Below are 10,495 nucleotides of genomic sequence, written 5' to 3' on the forward strand. Positions count from 1 at the left end.
CCTGAGACGCTCGGGTCCTGTTTTGCTGGTCCTCTTTCACTCTCTATTTCCTCCTTATTCTTGTTCTTTCTTTTCCTGTTTACACTTCTTCTTTGCTCCAGAACCTGAATTCTAATGTAAGCAGTTTGGCTCCTGAGCCAGTTCTCTGTTAGCCTTCCTGACAGGTGCAAAGAGCTGTTAAAAATATGGAAAAATGGGCAAAGACTCAGAAGACACTATTTACACACAGGAGCAGTAATCTTTTGAAAAAGTCAATTGCCTTCAATAATAAACACACATGAATAAAACAGGATAGCATATTAAGATTGACAAGAATGGGAAAAGATAGTTTATCCCCAGTGTTGTGCAGGGTTTAGGAAAACTGACACTAGATAACAGTGTTGTTAAGGGTGTAAGTTAGCAAAACAGTTTTGTATTAGGCAATTTGGTTTATGTAACAAATCTGAAAACCTGTTACTCTATGGCCTAGAAATACTATCTGAGGAACTTATCCAACACAATTACTAATAGAAATGTAAACATACTCACACACATACATACAATGTATTCATTAAGCTTTATTTGTAGTAGCAATTAGGGATATCTGGACACTGAATATTTTATGATATTAAGAAATTATTGTTAGTTCTCTATGTGAAAATAGGATCATAGTTATGTTTTAAAAGAATCTGTCTTTAGGGATTAATTCAGATATATTTACATATGGAATAATATGATATCTGGGATTTGCCTGAAAATAATTGGTATTAACTAATGGATTAGGGAATAGATGGATTGATAATTACTGAAGTTGGGTGATGGGAACATGGGGGAGTTCATTATTATTATTCTCTCTACTTTTGTATGAGTGTACGGGATTTTCCATAAGTTAAAAAAAAAACTAATTCAAGGTAGAAAATTATGGAAGAGTATTAGTAAATAAAAATCATCTCTAAATCTACTGGATAATTATAACCAGTGTTAAATTTTGGTGTGTGTGTGTGTTGGGGGGGTGGATTGTTGTTCAACATTTGTTCCACTTTCCTGCACTTCAGGAAGAGCATTTAAAAGCACAGATTCAAGTCAGATTGTCTGGGTAAGAATCGCACCTCTGCCAATTACTAGCTGCCTGATGCTGGATAGGGTACTTTAGTCCTCGGAGCCTCAGTTTCCTCATCTATGAAATAATAACGATACTGTGTATTATCAAATCCAATCAATAGTAAGCTACACTATTACGATTTATGCCACTATGGCAGAAAAATCACTTCCAAATAAAATGATGCACATCTTGATTTCAGAGGTGTTAGAACATTAAAAGATATGAATCTTAGAATTAATGAGATATTGTGGTGTCTACCTTATAGGGTTTTTGTGACAAGTAAATAAGTTTAAAAGTGTAAAGTGTGTGGCACATGAGTACTCACTAAATATGAGTTATCATTATTACCTCATCACCATCACGATCCTAAGAGTGCTACCTAAGAGTGCTCATGTAGGCATCTTCATGCATTTTTCTCCCATTTGAGCAAGGAGACCAAATTATCGGATCTTGCTTAGGGTTTAATAGCATTACTTCTGGATTGTGGATTTTTTTGTGATATTCTAAATTGATAATGTATGAGAATATACATTGCAGCATGGTTGGTAAAAGAAAAAAAAATATTTGTAATAGCTTAAGCACTCACAAACAGGTAATTGTCAAATACTTTATGGAGGTATTCACACTGTAATACTATGCAACTTTGAGAAACAGTGAGGGAGGAGCTCAATGTACTGACATGGAAAGATGTCTCTGTTATAATGATTAGTAAAGAAAGCAAATAATTGAATAAAATGTATAGTTTAAGTAGGAAAAAGCTTATGTTATTTATAGATATGTATATATTTGTGTGCGTGTGTGTGTTGTGTGCGTGTGTGTGCACGCACGTAGATAGATAGATTCCAAACTTTTAAAAATGGCTGCCTCTGAGAGATTCACATTGGGGGAGGTGAAATGAGACTTTCACTTTTTTACATATGCGTTTGGTATTGATTTTTATACTATGTATTACTTTTGTAATTAAAATATAATTTTGAAAAACTCAAGCATGAGATTTTTTTCAGAGTATGTAAATCTATTCACTAAGTTTTCCTCCTACATAAGATTTGTCCTTTTAACATCTTGTCTTAGGTTTGTAACATGAAACTTTTAAGAATGAAATGAGTATATTTTAAAACACTCTGTATTTTGACAAAGGCCACCCTTTACAAATTGTGAAGTTCTTATAGCCAGCACATTATTTCCAGTCCTCACAGATGCTAAACCTGTGCATAATGGCTTCCTATTATGTAAGTATACTATTAATGCAGCAACACATAACTATTGCTTAGCCTAATACTATTAATTATTTCCCTAAACAAGATTTGCCAAGGGATGTTAATAAACATTAAATTGGAATGTTAATAAACATTCCAATTTAATGTTCCTCTCATTAACTTGGAATACAGAGCAATTTCACTCCAGTTAGAGGGTATTATGATGCTTTACAAGTTATGTATGACCCACAGAATATTTTTTAAAAGAGTTCACAGTGAAATTTGGATTTCCTACATTCTGATTACCTTAGGTTGATGACTCCAATATAGCTCACAGGTATAGACTTCAAGAGTTTAGGTTGGTAGAAGGTCTTTTCCTAGTGGTCTGAAGCTGCAAAATGGCTGCAAAGTCACTCTTTCTGCCAGCTCCCCAATCACCCACCCCACATCAACAGAATTTGTAACTATTTCAAACTTCAGCTTAAACAGTTTGGAATTTCTTTCAGGTGTCAATGTGAATGTAATATATAATTCCAAGATATATTCTAAAATGAGTTACCATGATCTATTAGTTTTTGCTAGTTTATACTTTGAGAAGAAACAGCCCCCAAAATTCAATAACTTACAATAACAAAAAAATGTTACTTGTTGGCTTTGGGGTTCTTCTCTATATCATTTTCATTCTAGAATCTAGGTTGGAGGAGCAGCCCTTATCTGATACCAGCTGCTCTTATTATACAATGAGGAGGAATGATAGAACCATGCAAAGATGTCTCTAAGAGCTTAGGCATGGAATGTAAATATCAAACTTGATATCAATAGAGTAGGAAAGTATAATCCTTTCACAGGGAAGGGTAGAAAATAATGTGGAACACTAATGCAATGTGTTGCAAAAGGTATTTGCCAAATAATAATTTTGCAACATACCCAAGCTCCTAAGTATGCATTAATTTATATGAATATATATTCATAATTAAAACCCTCTCAGACAGGGGATCTTACAATACAATATTTTGGGAGGAACGTTATGTTACAAAAGTTCCAATCATATGAATTTTGGCTATAAATTTCATGGACATACCTACATGTATGTGTGTGTATGTCTTTTGTTTCTGTCATGTTTTACTTATGCAAAAACAAGATTGTGTAATAACATATTACTCTGCAACAGGATATCATGGCCATCCCTGTGTCATGATTGCAATTGCATATATGTGTGTGTATTTCAGATCAGTTAATTTGATGCAGTTCATAAGTTTGGCTTGTGCAGAAATATCTTTTCAAAAACTTTTTTTTGAAATAACATGTTTTAGTTCTTAATCTATGAAACTAATATCTCTTCATTGTAGGAAATTTGAGTATATATGTGGTTTTGTAATAGAGAGAGGAAAACATTTTAAAAGGAATATACTATGGTTGCTTTGTCTTCTATAGTGAGTGTCATAACTCATACCAGTGTGGAAGTAAGTGTGTTTATTGATCTCTTCCTCCCTAAGAGAATACTGGGGAAAAGGAGAATCATGATATTAAACATATTAAACATTTAAGGCCTCTGCTGGTTCTTTTGTGCTTCTAAAGTGTGGTCCACTGTTTAGCAGAGCCCATTAATTAGTCTGTGTAGAAGAAGGTGCAGAGCCTAACTTAAGATAGATGTGGGGCAGTAGTGATGTGAGTACATGTTGTATGTGTGGTGGGTGATGCCTAAGGGAAAGGTGCCTAGAAAGAGGGGACGCAAAACATCTAGAAGCGATGAATGGGGCCATGGAGAAAGGTGCAAGAATGGAGCCTACAGAAGTGGACAAGTGAAAAATTGCTGCTGGTAGAATTGTTGGACAGCATTTAGGTTGTAAATGTTCAGTGTTAAGTTGTTTCCCATGTCTTGTTGTGACTTAATTCCACTCCACTCTGCTTCTCAGACCTTCGGTGATGTGTGGATTCATACAAATATCTTGTGTGTGTGATTCTTAAGTGGGCGTATCATGAAACCACCCGGTCACCTGCAAGTAAATTAAAACAGTGATGAGTCAGCATTTTTAATTTTATCATATTGCCATAGAATAAAAAGAATGATGGGTGAGTGATCACTGTGCATTAATTTCCAGTCCATGAACTGGTCTGATAAAGCAGTAGAAACTAGCTTTGAATTCTTGCTTCATTACACTATCATCCCAGTATACAGGATACATTTTTGTGTCCAACAAATATTTCTAATTTCGTTTAAATTTGTGGTCTTTTGAGGAGGAAGTAGGCTAGGGAAGTGAGGGGTGAGAGAAGACAAGTTCTGATGAGAGTGCTAGAGTATGTGCTGTTGGTAAGGATAATTACCAAACTATTAGTGGAGGAGAGAAAGGGAGAGGCAGTCAGAAGAATGAATAGGGAGAAAGGAATTAAATTTTAGACCGTTTTTTCTTAGTGAGAACTCTTCATACAGATGAAGAATATCCAATAGCTGGAATGATGCAGTTTTGGAGGATCTAAAAATGGTGATGACTTCTACTCCAACTTAGAAAGGCAGTTCTGTGGTGGACCATGACCCCAAGCTTCCTTGATGAGACCACTGCCTGGATAATCAGGTGAGTAATCATAAACGAACCAGCTTTCCGTTTATGGTAGTATATTTGAATCTATAGAATATCTTCTGTGACACTTATGGAAGGTCCAGAAAATATAAAATCTAATGTAAGAATCCCCTTTCCCTGCTAAGATGACCAGCTTCACCAGTTTGTCTAGGCTTTCCTGGTTTTAGACTTGCATTCCAGGAATTCTCTCAGTCCTAGGCAAAACAGGGATGGTCACTCTGCTCCAAACCCCTCTCTCCTGCCATCCCCACCCTTTCCCATCCCCTCCACTGACTCAATTTCTCAAACCTTAGCATTGTCTTCTCCCTCTGCAAGGACCCTATTATCCAAAAAAAAACAATGAAAATGAAAGTGCTCTGATGACATCATAAACAAGGAAGGTATTGGATTTTTTTTTATCCTTAAAATAAACTTTTCTTTAAAAAATATTTAGAAAAAGTTAGCAAAGAAGTGTGCCAGAATATTAAGAAATGACTGAGTGGGGTAATTGTGAATTTTTTACTTCTTTACACGTCTTTATTTTTCAAAATTTACTCAAAACAGATTATGACACTTATATTTACCAGATTTAAGCAAGTATAAAAACTAAAAATCAAAAAAAAAACACTGGGTTTGGTTTCCAAGTTAATGTTAAAGTATCTTTCAAAGTTGTCTTTAAATCTATTTTTAAGTAAATAGCATGTCTTATATGGTCCAGGAAACAATGTGAGCTTCTGGGAAGATAGAAGATTCCATTTAATTTACTTAACATTTTTGACTGTCTATTCTGTTCCAATTATTGTATCAGGTGATAACTGATATATATGGTCTTTGGAATATTTTTATCTTTAATTTATTTAAATAATAAGAATGTGTTTAATGATAGGCATATGTTCTTGATAATTATAATGCTAAATAAGGACCCAAATAATATGTATATATTTATATTATCTTCTTCTGTGTAAATTTTTCAGTTTATACAGAACCCTGCATACAGTTTGATTCCATTTTTATAAAACATTATGTGTATATCTGTAGGTGGAAAACCTATAAGAAGAAAATGAAAGGAAATATCCCAAAATGATAACAATGGTTAACTTGGAATGGTTTAGTTATTTATTTCATTTGTTTTTACCAATAATTCATTTTTTACAATTTTTATATAAACTTTAAATTTTAGAACAGTTTTAGATTTACAGAAGTATTACAAAGATGGTACAAAGTGTCCCTGTATACCTTGCACCCAGTTTTCCCTATTATTAGCATCTTACATTCATATGATACATTTGCCCCACTTAATGAACCAATGCTGATATATTATTATTAACTAAACTCTATACTTTCTTCAGATTTCCTCACTTTTTTCCTAATATCTTCTCTCTTCGAGGGTCCCATCTAGAATACCACATTACATTTAACAGTCATGTCTCCTTAAGCTCCTCTTGGCTGTGACAGTTTTCAGACTTTCCCTGTTTTTGATAAACTTGGCAGTTTTCAGGAGTACTGGTCGGGCCTTTTGTAGAATTTCCCTCAGTTGTGATTTACCTGATGATTTTGTCATAAATAGACCGAGGGAGTGCATTTGTTTGGAGAAAGAAAACAGAATACTTTTTAAATAATATCAAGGGTACATACTATCAACATGACTTACCATTATTGATGTTGACTTTGATCATTTGGGATGAATAGTGTTTGTCAGGTCTGTCCACTGTGAAGTTACTGTTTTTCTTTAGGAAGAAAAATCACTATATATAGCCTTCACTTACAGAGTAGAGAGTTATACTCCCACTTCTTGAGGGCTAAGTAGTACATAAATTATTTGGAATTCTTTTTTAAGGGAGATTCATCTCCTTCATTTGTTTTTAGTCAGTTATTAATATCAGTTTGGATTCATGGATAACTATTTCATGTTTTGTGTAATAGTCCAATACTGCATTATTCATTTATTTGTTCAAATTTTTCCAGCTTTGGCCATTCAGAGCTTTTTCAATTGGCTCCTGTGCCCCTTTGACATACTGCCATCAAAGTTTTGAGCAATCCATTACTTTCAGGCACATCAAGGAGGAGGAGTATGGGCTGCACATAATAACTTTCATCCAAAGAGTGGAGTATGGAACAGGAGAAAAAAGAGGAAATACATTGTGGAGAAATCTGAGAAACACTAATTAGCTTTGTAATAAAGGTCAATATCAACAGTGACACCATGTTAATAGTATGTACCTTTGATGTGATGTAATGAAAATGGAATTCAACTTCTTTGGTCTTCCTCACCAAAACATATTATCCCACTCTAGTCATAAGAAAAAAAATCATTAGACACATAGAGAGTTATTCTGCAACATCCTACAATATGCCTGACTAATACTCCTTGAAACTATTAAAGTCACCAGAAACATTATAAGTCCGAGAAACTGTCAAAACAAAGAGGAGCCTAAGGAGACATGATAACTAGAAGTAATGTGATATTCAGTGTAGGTTCTTAACAGAGAAAAATGATATTGGGGAAAAACTGAGGAAATCTGAGTAAAGTGTCTATTTCACTTAATAACACTCTATCAATTTTAGTTCATTAAGTGTAACAAATGTGCTGTAATAATATGGAAAATTGATGTGGAGGTTATGGGAACTGTCTCTACTATATTTGCAACTTTTATATAAATTAAATATATCCTGAAATGAAAACATTTATAAGCTAATCAATTGAGCATATTTTTGGGGTCTTTTTCTGAAGTCTCTCTTCTAATCCATTGATTTATGCATATATCCCTCCAACAATACCACAGTCTTGATTATTGTTGCAATGTACTAAACTTTTTAAAACTGCATTAACATTGGTTTATAATATTATATGTTTTATGTGTACAACATTATATTTCAACTTCTGTGTGCATATAGTATGCTTACCACCAAAGGGTTAGTTTTAATCTTTCAGCATACTGTTGACCCCCTTTACCCATTTTGACCTTTTCTATCCATTACTCTCTGGCAGCCAATTTGTTCTCTGTATCTGTATGTTTCTTTTTGCTTGGTTTGTTCATTTATTATGTTTTACTTTTAGAGTTTTTTAATTCCACATTTGTGAAATCATATGGTATTTGTCTTTCTCCATCTGACTTATTTCACTTAGCATAATAACCTCAAATTCCATCCATGTCTTCACAAATGGCAAGACTTCATCTTCTTTAACGACTGAGTAGTACCCCATTATAAATATATACCATATCTTCTTTATACATTCACCTATGGATGAACACTTAGGTTGTTTCCATATCTTGACTATTAAAAATAATGTGATGAACATAGGCGTGCATATATCATATTGAACTAGTGTTCTTGTATTCTTTGGATAAATAAAGAGAAGTGGGGGTGCTGTCCACCCTGAAGATGGTGGCCGTGGCGGGAAGGTTGCTCCGGACTTCGCTTGTCCGACAAGTGAGTGCCATTCCTTGGGGCATTTCTGCCTCTGCAGCCCTTAGGCCTGCTGCTTCTCGAAGAACGTGCTTGACAAATGCACTGTGGTCTGGCTCTGCTCAAGCAAAATTCGCCTTTAGCACCAGTTCCTCATGCCATGCCCCTGCCGTCACCCAGCATGTGCCCGATTTTAAGGGTACAGCTGTTGTCAATGGAGAGTTCAAAGAAATAAGCCTTGATGACTTTAAGGGGAAATATTTAGTGCTCTTCTTCTATCCTTTGGATTTCACCTTTGTGTGTCCTACAGAAATTATTACTTTCAGTGACAAAGCCAATGAATTTCATGATGTGAACTGTGAAGTCGTTGCAGTGTCAGTGGATTCCCACTTCACCCACCTGGCCTGGATAAACACACCAAGGAAGAATGGCGGTTTGGGCCACATGCACATCACACTCTTGTCAGATTTGACTAAACAGATTTCCCGAGACTACGGTGTGCTGTTAGAAGGTCCCGGCCTTGCACTACGAGGTCTCTTCATAATTGACCCCAACGGAGTCATCAAGCATTTGAGTGTCAATGATCTCCCAGTGGGCCGAAGCGTGGAAGAGACCCTCCGCTTGGTGAAGGCATTCCAGTTTGTAGAAACCCATGGAGAAGTCTGCCCAGCCAACTGGACACCAGATTCTCCTACAATCAAGCCCCATCCGACTGCTTCCAAAGAATATTTTGAGAAGGTAAATCAGTAGACCATCCCACGTGCACCTGCAGCTTCCCACACTAGAAAAGAACCACAGCTGGAACTCACTTTTAGCATTTCAAAGATTATTATTTATAGAAGGCAAAAAAACAATTATGCTTGTATTCGTAAATATTACTCTAAATGTTTTGTTTTTGTAACATTGGCCAAGGCTTTTAAAATGTGGTTAGTTACTAATGTAAGGAGTCCTTTATTAGCAGTGTATGGATGGATGGCTAGTTGCTATAGAATGTGCAGTTCCCCTATTTCTTGGATCATGTCTTCAAAGGGAAAAGGAAACAACTCTTCTTTATCAGCCTTACTTGAACCTTTGTGTACACTAGCGTAGTGTGACAGGCATCAAAAGCTTCTGATCAAGGGTCCTGAAATTTTCTTCTTGAGTTTCTTTGTATTAAACTGAATTTTCTTTTAAGATCATAGTTTTAAGTTGTTAGCATCAATTGTCTAATTTAACACTTGCAGGACTTCCCTGGTGGTCCAGTGGTTAATACTCTGTGCTCGCAATGCAGGGGGTGTGGGTTCGATCCCTGGTCAGGGAACTAAGATCCCATATACCATGCAGTGTGGCCAGGAAAAGAAAACAAAACAAAACACTTGCAATGATTGTGTATGTGATTGAAGCAGATGTGAATCATGTTTTTTAAAAAACCACCTACAGTGGCCAAGTGACTTAACTGACCATGCATGTTCCCCAGTCCTGAGATTTATACTTTATATGATTATTTTACTTATTTTGTTAGCTGACTTAGTGCCTACATACATTTCTAATATTTATTGGGCATAATTATAAAGGATAATTATTGAATCCAGGGATTGCATTTTGAATTATTCATGCATTTGAATCATTGTAATTATTTTATTTCCTGAAGTGTTCAATGTAAAAAAATATAAAAATAAACATTTTAAAATACTTGCAAAAAAAATAAATAAATAAATAAAGAGAAGTGGAATACCTGGACCATATGGTACTTTTACTCTTAAAATTTTGAGGATTCTCCACACTGTTTTTCATAATCGCTGAACCAATTTACATTTCCATCAACAGTGGATGAGGGTTACATTTGCTTGGATTCTCTACACTGTTTTTCATAATTGCTGAAACAATTTTCATTTCCATCAAAAGTGTATGAGGGTTACCTTTGCTCCACAACTTCTCCAATGCTTGTTGTTTCTTGTCTTTTTGCTAACAGCCGTTCACACAGCATGAGGTGATAACTCATTGGTTTTGATTTGCATTTCCTTAATAATTAGTGATGTTGAAATTTTCAAGTGCCTGTTGGCCACATGTATGTCTTCTTTGAGAAAATGTCTACACAACTGTTTTGTTCATATATTGATTGATTGATTGATTGATTGATTTGGGCTGTGTTGGGTCTTCATTGCTGCCTGCAGGCTTTCTCTAGTTGGGGCGAGTGGGGGCCACTCTTCGTTGCAGTGATCAGGGTTCTCATTGCAGTGGCTTTTCTTGTTGCAGAGCACAGGTGCTAGGTG

General features: G+C 35.3%; 1 pseudogene; it reads left to right on the forward strand.

The window, feature by feature from the left end:
• The first annotated feature begins 8,217 nt into the window (after positions 1–8,217).
• Positions 8,218–9,534, forward strand: LOC132418751 (thioredoxin-dependent peroxide reductase, mitochondrial pseudogene; annotated as a pseudogene).
• The last annotated feature ends 961 nt before the right edge of the window (positions 9,535–10,495 follow it).

Source organism: Delphinus delphis, chromosome X (assembly GCF_949987515.2).
Source record: "Delphinus delphis chromosome X, mDelDel1.2, whole genome shotgun sequence".
NCBI lineage: Eukaryota > Metazoa > Chordata > Mammalia > Artiodactyla > Delphinidae > Delphinus > Delphinus delphis.